The sequence below is a fragment of the Dendrobates tinctorius genome, unplaced genomic scaffold (genome assembly GCF_039654945.1).
Source record: "Dendrobates tinctorius isolate UK_male_01 unplaced genomic scaffold, ASM3965494v1 ptg000165l, whole genome shotgun sequence".
Classification (NCBI taxonomy): domain Eukaryota; kingdom Metazoa; phylum Chordata; class Amphibia; order Anura; family Dendrobatidae; genus Dendrobates; species Dendrobates tinctorius.
In genome coordinates, this window is record NW_027361832.1 from 33,737,501 (window position 1) to 33,749,634 (window position 12,134).

Below are 12,134 nucleotides of genomic sequence, written 5' to 3' on the forward strand. Positions count from 1 at the left end.
CAGACACACAGATAAATAAATAAATAAATAAATAGGAAAGATACATACTGCACATATATGGAAAGATAGATAGATAGATAGACAGACAGACAGATACATAGATAGATAGATAGATAGATAGATAGATAGATAGATAGATAGATAGATAGACAGATAGATAGATACTGCACATATATGGAAAGATAGACAGACAGACAGACAGATAGATAGATAGATAGATAGATAGATAGATAGATAGATAGATAGATAGATAGCTAAGAAAGATACATACTGCACATATTTGGAAAGATAGACAGACAGATAGATAGATAGATAGATAGATAGATAGATAGAAAAGATTGAGCAGAGAGCAGCACCTGAACAATGGCAATAGTTGGGTGCAAGGTTTCACATGTACATACCAGTCCTTATATTAGAAGAATCAAAGAAGCAGTGTACCATCATTTTATTGCAAAAAATTAATAAAATAGCTTTTTCTGCACTAAAATGATGGTGTGCTGCTTCTTTGATTTTTCTACATAGATAGATATGGAGTGGGTAAAGAGATACGTAGATACATAGATGGATATGGGATAGATGATAGATAGATAGATAGATAGATAGATAGATAAATGATAGATAGATAGATAGATAGATAGATAGATAGATAGATAGATAATTATATGCATAGATGGGTAGACAAATATGTTTTTGCATTTATTTTTTGTGAACATTAGTATATTATACGTAGAAACAATACTATATAATATGTATTTTATAACATCATATCATTTATATTAGTATTTTTGTGAAGAACACGCTGTACAATAAAGCCTTTTAAATCTTCCTTAGTCTACAAGAAGAGTGTGCGAGGAGAAAAAAAAAAAAAGACGAGAGCATTCTAGAAATGGAACAATTATTACAAAAGAATAGGCAGGATATTTTGTAACCTCGGTCTGGACAGCTTTATCATGTATAATTTTAAAAGCACAATTAAAGGGACTAAATGCTGCAATAATATGACAAACTCCTACAATGGCATCTATTAATGTAAGAATGCAGTTATCCTTTATTTGAAGCCTAACCTCTGGATACCTGCTGTGCTGCTAGATGCTAGAATGTCAAAGAAAAAAAAGTGAAAGCATATCTCATCATGGGGTAAATTGCCTGTTGAAAAGAAATGTACTTAGTTTCTCATTTGAATGCTGCCTTCTAAAAAAAAAAAAAAATAGGAAGGATTGTTATCAATGTAAGGACTAATCTTTTCTGACCAACAAAAAAAAAGAAAAGAAAAACAGGTTGATCTGAACAAAAGCTGCAATCCAGAGGGAAGGTGGACCAATATATCCACCATTAAGTCTTAGATGCCCATTTCTTTCTAGTCAATGCTTTTAACATCATCGTGCAATCAGAAAATGGGATTTATGATAGTAAAAAGGTGAAAAAAAACTTATAAAATATACAAATTTCAAGGAAAGAAATGTTTATTTTTATTATACTTTAATGCTGATAATTAGACAACTCTGCCTTTCATGTGATTTGAAGCCGATCTCATAAATATATACTGTATATTGCTTGTAATAAAGGAAGCGTGATCAGGAGCATACAGACGACAGATCCACAGATCCATGCACATTAGAGGCTTGCTACAAGATATTTCTTTGACCTACCTTTTGTTGCAAAAGTCTAAGTCTCCTCGGGGGCCTCTTATTTTCCTTGGTGAGAGTTTCGCAGGACTTCCAATTTTTACCTCTTCTTATAAGCAAATTTCAGGAGACTTTTCCAAGTGTGAATTCATTAGAGAGAAGTTCGTTATTTCTAGACCAGTTGACTATAACTGTCGGGTAAGCAGAGATTTCATTTTGTTTCGAGTTCATTTAATGAAGGAATTAAAATGAAAAAAATAACTAACATTTATTTTTCCCTAAATATAGATATATATATTCTTTATTTATAAATGTTTGCCATCGTTTCTTAGAATGAATTAATAATCATTATTTTTAAACACGAGATAAATAAACGACATAAAATAAATGCAACTTCGTAAAAGAAATAAGAGACGGCCGCCCCGGTTTTAACACGCGACGCTGTCAAGTTTTTCTACCAATGAAAAAAAAAATAATATGTTTCCAAATTACGCAAAGATGTAAAAGCATCATCTGCAATTATCGTCCGGCTCTCTTGTTTATTTCTTAGGTATTCATCTCCTGACCTGTATATAAAATTCATAGTTTCAGAAGTGACATGTGCAAGCCTTGGACAACTGGGGATAAGGCATATTTTCTGACCTTGTAACTATGGCAACCACTTGGTGATTGGGAGCAGCGAGCGGGCTACCTCTTCTTTACTGCTCCATGCTAGTACTGTATATCAGATTGTATTCTTTGTCATTCCGCGTTTATTTACATGCAGACACGAATGTCAATCCTGAAGAATGGGGAATATTGTGGAAATAATCTAAAAAAAAGTAGTAACCTGACTTACATACAATATACGTGTAGGCACACATATATAAATTCATATTTTTATTTATATATATATATATATATGAAAATATATTATACAATGCAAAGATAATAAATAAATAAAAGAATAAACTATATATATATAGTTAATTTTTTTATGTATATTTTTTTAATAACTGAAGTAGACGGCTATATACTTATATAGAAAACATTTTTGATTTATGTATATCTTTGTATTGTTTTATATATAGATATACACATACTTTTTTATATATATATATATATATATATTATATATACATTTTTTATTTTTGTTTTCATGTATAACTAAAATAGATGGCTAATATGGCAATATTGAGTACACAGCATTGTTTCCAGCATTCTCTCCCTTTAAACTATTTAATTATAAATGATCAATGCTCTTTTTAGATGCCATGTGTCTAATGGTGATAAAAAAATATACAAAATTTATATTCGCAATCATCACTGAAACTGATTGAATCAGAAGCCAGTGTTATGATGGTAATGTATTTACTTAACAGTTTATTCTTTTTTTTTTTTGTAGGAAACAATGAAGCCATGCGATATTATCCTGTCTCTTTATTAGGAAAGGGCTACCTCTGTAGGTCACAGTTGTCATTACGGACAGGGGAGTTTAACAATGGTCTCTGCACAGCTTGGCTCGATACTTTTCCTCCTTGCTTCATTTTCTACTGTTGTATATATTTTTGATGGCTAAAATGAATATTACTTTTTAGCTTTCAGAAAATAAAGTATGCAAAATACATCTTTGATGGCAGAATGAGTATTTGGCATGTCGCTGTTTGTTAAGGTTTTCAGTTTTCGCATAGAATTGTAATATTTAAACATAAAGTGCATTTATATTTACGTCATTAGTTTAACTTTAAAAGTTTAGTGTAGATTAATTAGGAGAGTCGAATTAAAAAAAAAACATTAACAGAAATAATAATAATAATAATAATAATAATACAAGCCATACTAATATGTCATACCTGATATTTTCTATATATCTTTAGAGGATTCAATTTAATGGTAAACAAATATGTTTTGCATTTTCTGACTATTTTGTGAATCACAATTAGTTCACTACCAGTTAATAGAAAAACTCCTTATCCGTATTCTTCACATATGAACCACTGGAGCATTAAGATACATATCTGTAATAGGATTCTATTGACTTCTAGAAGCAGAAATTGTATCTGTATTTTTAGACTTTATTGACTTTTATGGCAAAAATATGGGTAACAGACACTTTACTGGCTGTTTAATCACCACAAACAGAATGACGAAAATAATGTATGACTGGTGTTGCCTGTCATGAGTATTGCCGAGCAGCTGGGTCACCTTGGTGCACCCGATGATGGAATGATAGATCAACTATGTGAAGGATGTAATTTTGCATCACATGAGATATTAAACACAAATATTATTTTTTATCATGAGTGTGAAGGATGGGGGAATTTAATGGCAGCTTACAATCCTCCTGAAAATATGTATAGCTGTAACAGGACAAATGGTTCAGTAGGTGGGCCAGTCTTCTGTGCTTCAAAGAAAGAATGTACACCCCCACCAACTAGCTAGTAACCAAGCTCCTACAGGAAGACCTCCTGTGGCACCCCTGTGGTGTAACTGCTTTGTTCAGACAGCTAGTAGTGTATAAGAGGAGATGGACTTATCTTACATCCTAGCCAAACACCGGTTACATTTTCAAGATCTCTGGAACAGGCCAAACACCTTTTAAGGTATTAATCCGTTCAAGCACTCCAGAGTGGAGTGATAAATAGAATGGCTAGTAGGAGCTAGGTAGCAAAGCTGTGTTTACTAGCAACATATAGCAGGAGCCCGACTGGATCCAATGGCACCAAAACTGCCTTCTTAGGACCATCCCAGGGGGTGCAGAATTTCTCAATGGTGCAAGTGAGGAGAGCGTATCATGTGATCTCTCGGACATAATTGTGACGTCAGGCAGGGTGGTGAGGTGTGGGTTCTTCACATAGTGTTACCTACACGCTAGGCAATGTCGAAGTCCCGGAGTGGACCCTCTGGACCGCAGCACCGAGGGGCCCCGGACGAGCAACCAGGTGGAACCGACCCCTATACAGGGATCGTTAGGAGCAGGTCCGGGGATTCGAATGCCACGGCAGCCGGAACCAAGAGGGGCGGCTCGGAGCGTGCTGAGGAGCTAGGCCCGGGTATGCGAACTGGAGTAGGACTGCAGGAATGAACCACGGGCAGCGGGACTGAGACTGGAGAATGGACAACAAGATGGAGACTGGAGCACAGACAACAGGATGGAGGCTGGAGCACGGACCACAGAAGGAAGGCTGGAGCACGGACCACAGAAGGAAGGCTGGAGCATGGACCACAGAAGGAAGGCTGGAGCACGGACCACAGAAGGAAGGCAGGAGCATGGACAACAGGAGGAGGGCTGGAGCACGGACAACAGGAACGGTGGCTGGAGCACGGACAACAGGAACGGAGGCTGGAGCACGGACAACAGGAACGGAGGCTGGAGCATGGACAACAGGAACGGAGGCTGGAGCACGGACAACAGGAAGGAGGCTGGAGCACGGACAACAGGAACGGAGGCTGGAGCACAGACAACAGGAGGGCTGCAGGGAGCACAAGGCAGAGAGGTTAACGCAAGGGGCCCAGGGTGTTAATAGAACATTAACGATCAGGTGCCTCCACTAAGGGAGGGCGGCCTGATATAGGCAGGGGCCCGCCCCCATTGGTCCAGCGTTGCTTGCCGGTCAGGGCACCGCCGGAGTAATGAGTCAGCCAGGGAGAGCCGGCCACGGCCTAGGACGTATGCGCAGGAGTCGCAGTGACGTCACAGGCCATGGACCGGCCAGGCAAGGACGCCGCCGCCGACGCTGGGAAGAGGAACGCTGCGGTGCCGGCAGGTCAGTATGGAGGCATGCAGCAGAGTGCGCGGTGGGGGTCGTAGCATGGCGCGCGGTGGTGGTGGCCGTAACAGTACCCCCCCTTAAGCCACCCCTTACTGCGATTGGCAAAAAATCTCCTAAGAATGTGGGGAGCGTTAATGTTCTCCCGGGGTTCCCAGGATCTCTCCTCAGGACTAAAACCTCTCCAGTCAATAAGAAAAAAGGTCCTACCTCTAACCCTCTTCATGGCGAGGATGTCCCTTACCTCAAAGGTGTTGTCAGAACCCACCAGCCGGGGAGCAGGACAAGGTGAGGGTTGGAACTGATTCAGCACCATGGGTTTCAGGAGAGAGACGTGGAAGGTGTTCGGGATACGGAGCGAAGCAGGCAACCTCAGCTTGTAGGCGACTTCGTTGACACGTTCCAGAATCTCAAAAGGACCAATGTACCGGGGACCCAGCTTGTAAGAAGGTAATTTCAGCCGGATATACCTGGAAGAGAGCCAGACTTTATCTCTGATGCGAAATGGTGGAGGATCTAACCTCTTCTTGTCTGCGTGTCTCTTCATCCATTCACTGGCCCTTCTGAGGGCAGAGTTGGTCTCGGACCAGACCTCCGAAAATCCTTGGGACAAGACGTTGGCTGCGGGTACCTCGGAAACCGGGATTACAGGAAGAGGCATGCTGGGATGTTTGCCAAATACCACAAAGAACGGAGACTTAGTAGTGGTCTCGCCGGCATGACCAGCCAATTTGGAGGAGTGCCCCCACTGTAGGACTTTACTCTTGGCACTCTCTGGCATGAACGTCTTGCCCGGCGGTGGAGAAAGCAAATTCAACGGAGCCATGGTGATCATCTTCATAGGCTCGATGATGTGAGATGGTTCCTCCCTAGCCTCGGATGGTTGGAAAGCTCGGGACAGGGCATCGGCCTTGGTGTTTTTGTCTCCAGGATGAAAGTGGAGCTCAAAGTCGAAATGAGCGAAAAACAAGGACCACCTGGCCTGTCGAGGGTTAAGTCGCTGGGCGGTCTGCAGGTAAGCCAGGTTCTTGTGGTCCGAGTAAATAATAAACAGGTGGATGGCTCCCTCCAGAAGATGGCGCCACTCCTGCAGAGCCAACTTGATGGCTAAGAGCTCCCGGTCGCCAATCGAGTAATTGCACTCCGAAGCGGAGAAGACCTTGGAAAAGAATCGCAGGGACGTAGGCGACCAGAGGGGGTTTTCTGGGACAGAACTGCCCCGGCGCCTGTCGAGGATGCATCCACTTCCAACACGAACGGTTTGTTACTCTCCGGACGGGACAACACTGGAGCCGTAGAGAAAGCCTGTTTTAGCGAGTGGAAGGCCTCCTCAGCCTCCGATGGCCAGGAGTTAGAACTGACCCCCTTACGGGTAAGAGCAGAGATCGGCCTGGAGAGTAAGGAGAAGTGCGGGATAAACTGTCTGTAATAGTTGGCGAATCCGAGGAATCGCTGGATAGCCTTTGTGCCGACGGGTCGGGGTCATTTGAGAATGGCAGACAGTTTCTCGGGATCCATCTGCAGCCCGGCGTCAGAGACGATATATCCCAGAAACGGTAGTGAGGTCTGCTCAAACAGGCATTTCTCCATCTTGGCATACAAACGATTCTCCCGGAGACGCTGCAGAACCAGACGGACAGTCCTCCTATGAGACGGAAGATCCGAGGAGAAGACAAGGATGTCGTCCAAATATACCATGACACTAGAGTACAAGAGGTCTCGGAAAATCTTGTTAACAAATTCCTGAAACACAGCCGGGGCGTTGCATAGACCAAAGGGCATCAACAGGTACTCATAATCACCATCACGGGTGTTGAAGGTGGTCTTCCATTCATCACCGTCCCGGATACGGATAAGGTTGTAAGCTCCTCTGAGGTCCAGCTTGGAGAAGATCCGTGCCCCTCTGAGGCGGTCAAACAGCTCCGGGATGAGAGGAAGAGGGTACCGATTTTTGATAGTGATGTTGTTGAGGCCCCTATAGTCGATGCATGGACGCAGCGAACCGTCCTTCTTCTTGAAGAAGAAAAATCCGGCTCCCGCCGGAGAGGAAGATTTCTGAATGAAACCTTTGGCGAGGTTCTCCTGGACGTACTCGGACATAGCTGTAGTCTCTGCAGGAGACAGGGGGTAGATCCTACCCCTGGGAGGAGTGGAACCGGGGATTAATTCGATTGGGCAATCGAAAGGGCGGTGCGGTGGAAGGATCTCTGCCTCCTTCTTGTCAAAGACGTCGGCATAGGACCAATAGGCCGCAGGAAGCCCCGAGAGTCCCGGAGGGGGGCGTGCAGAGACGACAGGGCGAATAGAGCTCAGACACCGACCTAGACACGGGTCACCCCAGCGCAACACCTCCCCAGACGACCAGTTGATGACCGGCTGATAAGTCCAGAGCCATGGAAGGCCAAGCAAAATGGCGTGAGACAAATCGGGTAACACGTAGAAGGCCAGGCTCTCCCGATGGAGAGCACCGACTTGCAAGACAACCTCTTCTGTGACCATGGAACTGGGTTCCCGTAGTGGTCTGCCATCAACGGAGGCAATCCTTCGAGCATTCTTCAGGGCCACCAGGGGAATCAGGTATTTATCCACTACTTCACGCCGGATGAAGTTGCCTGCCAAGCCCGAATCCACCTCGGACCCACGCCTCTCCCCTGAAAGCAAAAGAACAGATAACGTGAGTGGTTGAGAGGAATCATATTCACCTAGGGAGGCCTCTCTTACCTGGCCTAGGCGGAGGAGTTTCCCGTCCTCTCAGGGCAAGAACGGATAAAATGCGAGGCTCCTCCACAATAGAGACATAAACCTTGCGCCCGTCTCTCTCTCTGACGTGCCTCAGCTAATCGTACCCGGTCTACCTGCATGGGCTCGGGAGGAGGAGCGTGGGCAGAACTTGCTGGTCGTGGCGTAAAGGACCGATCAGAGGGCGGAGCTGGCCTGGTGGGTCTCCTATCCCTAGCAGACTTCCGTGCGCGTTCCTGAAAACGGAGGTCTGTGCGGGTAGCCAGGGAGATGAGGTCCTCAAGAGTGGAGGGAGTATCCCGACCCTCCAGTTCATCCTTTATCTTGCCAGACAGGCCACGCCAGAAGGCTCCCACCAAAGCCGCATTATTCCACCCAAATTCAGACGACATTGTGTGGAACCGGATGGCATACTGACCGACCGTCAGGGTGCCCTGGTGAAGGTTGAAAAGGGACTCGGTAAGGGAGGCTACCCGGCCTGGCTCATCAAATACCCTCCGAAAGGTGTCCAAGAAGACCTGGATATTTAACACCACGGGATCATCACTCTCCCAAAGAGGATTGACCAAAGACAGGGCTTCTCCCTCCAGATGGGACATGATAAAGGCCACCTTGGCCCTATCGGAGGGGTACTGATGAGGTAGAAGCTCGAAGTGCAGGCTACATTGGTTCAAGAACCCTCTACACTGCTTGGGGTCACCACTGAATCGGTGGGGTTTGGCAAGGCGGGGAGAAGGAAATGGAGCGGGACCAGGAGATGCGACAGCGGCCGCAGCGGCGGACTGGAGGGCCACCAAACGATTATCCACGGAAGCCATGAAAGACAAGATATGGGACTGAGCATCCCACTGCTGACCCAGCTCCTGCTGGAGACTGGCCAGCTGGGCAGCATTCCCCGGATCGGCGGCCTGGAGAGCTGACAGACGTGACTCCATAGACTTCATTGTGGACATGATCCACCCTTGGTTCTCCCGTAGGAAAAGCAACTCCTTTTGAGCGGGAGCGGAGGTACCGGCGGGGTCCATGGCCTGATCGTACTGTTACCTACATGCTAGGCAAGGTGGAAGTCCTGGAGTGGACCCTCTGGACCGCGGCACCGAGGGGCCCCGGACGAGCAACCAGGTGGAACCGACCCCTATACAGGGTGAGAAAATGGAGAAAAAGCTACTGACCAAAGTGCAGGGATCACTGCAAAATTACAAATTTTATTGGTAACAAAAAGACAACATCCATGTAAAAACATTTAAAAAGTCATACAATGACATGAAACTATCACAAAGGCTTATAATAAAGCCCAAAAAGCTCCCTCCAGTAAGTGGACATACATAAAAAAGGCTCTAGAATACATAAAATAGCATACCTGCAATGAAGAAATGTTCAGAGATGTAATACTAAACATAATGATACATTGAATAATCCATCCAAATAGACTATAGTACAATAATGAATGCAAGTAATAACAAATGTAAGCAACTGAGCCATGAAAATAAACACCATAGGGTACTGAGTATAGATGTAAAATATAGCAATCATGGTGTAGCCAAGAGGCTAAAATGACCAAGATTAAATCCTGCCTATAATGCCACTTACAAAGGGGGAGCTTGTGGAGTGCCATACGCGTGTCGCACACCAAAAGGTGGCTTCATCAGGGGCTAGAGAGTCAGTCTGTTACACTTGTTTAAATATGCTAAACAATCAGTACATATGTGCGGCAGCTGCAGCGACGTACCTAATTAGGTGCAATGGAGGCCTGGATACACATGCACACCAGAGGAAAGAGAATAATCCATGACTCACAGGTTATTTCCGGGTTTGGAGCAGTGTGATGAAACACTACACACTGCGCAGGTGCAGACAGGAATGACTCATCACATAATACATAGTGAATTCCAGGTTTGGAGCAGTGTGAACGTCACACCGCCCACTGCACCGATGCAAACAAAGTAACGGAATACAAAAAAGTTGTGTGACGTAATGAATGCCAAATGCACAAGCGCGGTAGGCGCAAGATAACATAAGCGCGATTCCACTGAGTGCCATGTCATTTAGCATATAAGCGGGCATACTTAAACATATAAGTGAGTAAAGTACATCAAAGGGAAACATATGCTATAATAAATCCCCATATGTAGGCGCCGTGGCACTGATTATCACAGCCTCAACAAATGGAAATTTCACAGAGTGTAAAAATGAGCGCAACTAATACAGACTATGCACCCAGAGCCAAGTAAAGATATACAATGCTCCCAACCTGCGGACACGCAGCCCTTACAGAGTATATGGCTATATGCAATGTAAGATCGCACTATGCTAAACGCACCAACTGAACACAGTATAATACTGGTAACGGAATTGGGTCAAATTTAGTGTTGCAAACACAAAGGGAACAAACAATATACCATTTTAAATCCACTGATTGAATAAGATAGGCCAGAAAAATCAAGCCTGTGCAGACAAAAAAAAAAAAAACTAATCAGATAGTATATACTGATTTCCGGGTTAGGCCAAAAAAGTTATGTAACACAGTAAATACCAAATACGCAAGCGCGGTCTCAGTAATAAATGACACATAGGCGCAGAGAAAAAAAAAAAACGATTCTACTATATAACCTGTCATTTAGCATGTGTGCAGGCATACCTATAAATGAATAGAGGGCATCAAAGGGAGACATATGGGGATTTATTATATCATATGTAATCTCCGCGGCACCGATTATCACAATCTCAACAAGTAGATATTATAAAATATACAAAATGAGCGCAACTGATACAAACTGTGTACCATATCAATAGATACTATATAGATGCAAGCGTGCATGGCTCACAGCGAAATAGAGATATAAAATGATATCAGCCCGCAGGCGCGCAATCACACTATGCAAACGCACCCACTGAACACAGTGGAATACTGATGCCAGAATTGGTTAAATTTGGTATTGAAGATGCAGAAGGAACATATAATGTACCAAAAAAAAACAAAACAAAACAAAAAAAACAAAACAAAACAAAAAAATAAATAAATAAATGAATGAAAAGATGAAAAATATATAGAAATTTCCGGGTTTGGAGCAGTGTGAACATCACTCCAACCACTGTGCCGACGTAGACAAGGTAACAGGCAGCAAAAAGGTCCGAACAAAGTTATGAGACATACCGGAATTAGATCCTACAACAGATATATTTGCATAGACCTGGGAGTTGGACAAACACAAACAATACCCTTATAAAAAGTGGATTGCAGCTTTATATTAGTGGTTATACTAACGAAATTTCTTCCCCGATTGGTAAATAAACCAAGCGAAGGAAGATAACGCTCCACAAGCATCACCCCTAATTAAGTATGCACTATAACTAAGTATTTTAATGTATTAGAAAGATGGATCAGAAAAAATTAATTAAAACTCCACAAGCTCCACCTCAGGGTCCACTGGACTTCAAAAAAGTAACCATTATAGATAAATGATTTTTACTGATATAAACATACAACATGGATGGAACATAAAGCAAATCCAGAAATTGGAAAAAAAAAATCAAATCTAAGTCCATGTTAAAGTCCGAATATCTTCCAGGGTACTGTTTTATTATTTGAGTCCAGCCAGGGATAGAGTGAAGGATGAAATCCAAGGTAGGAGATCCAAGAATAGACTATTCCAAAAGTTGCTAGAGAAGTAGACTCCCATAGTGGGCAAGCCAGACCTTGAGAAGCTGCCAAAAAATGGACATCCAAGCTACTATGTTCAAAAAGAAATGAGTCGATCAACCTACAAATGGAAAAAGAAGGGAAGAGGAACTTAATTATCCAATCGGTCAGATTTGTTTATAATAGCCAGTGAATAAAAGCTCCTCATTTAATCCCAAAGGGGATCGACTCCGAAGATCATAAATCCACCTAGATTCACGCCTCAGTAATTCCAATGAAACATTCCCCCCTCTTATGTTAGTCTGTACTGCCTCAAGACCCAAAACCCTAATGCCAGTAGAGCGGCCATTGTGTTCGCACAAAAAATGCATGGCTACTGAA

At 43.4% G+C, this 12,134-nt stretch overlaps 1 long non-coding RNA gene across 3 annotated transcripts in view; it reads right to left on the reverse strand.

Moving 5' to 3' along the window:
* LOC141053079 (uncharacterized) overlaps positions 1 to 12,134 on the reverse strand; it is a 694,299-nt gene that overhangs the window by 235,524 nt on the left and 446,641 nt on the right. For 2 of the 3 annotated variants that reach the window (XR_012220964.1, XR_012220963.1), the window contains exon 3: positions 1,650 to 1,816. The exons of the other annotated variant lie outside the window; for it this stretch is intronic. This is a non-coding gene — a long non-coding RNA (uncharacterized lncRNA). The remainder of the gene's footprint in view (positions 1 to 1,649; positions 1,817 to 12,134) is intronic. 3 annotated transcript variants of the gene reach the window in all.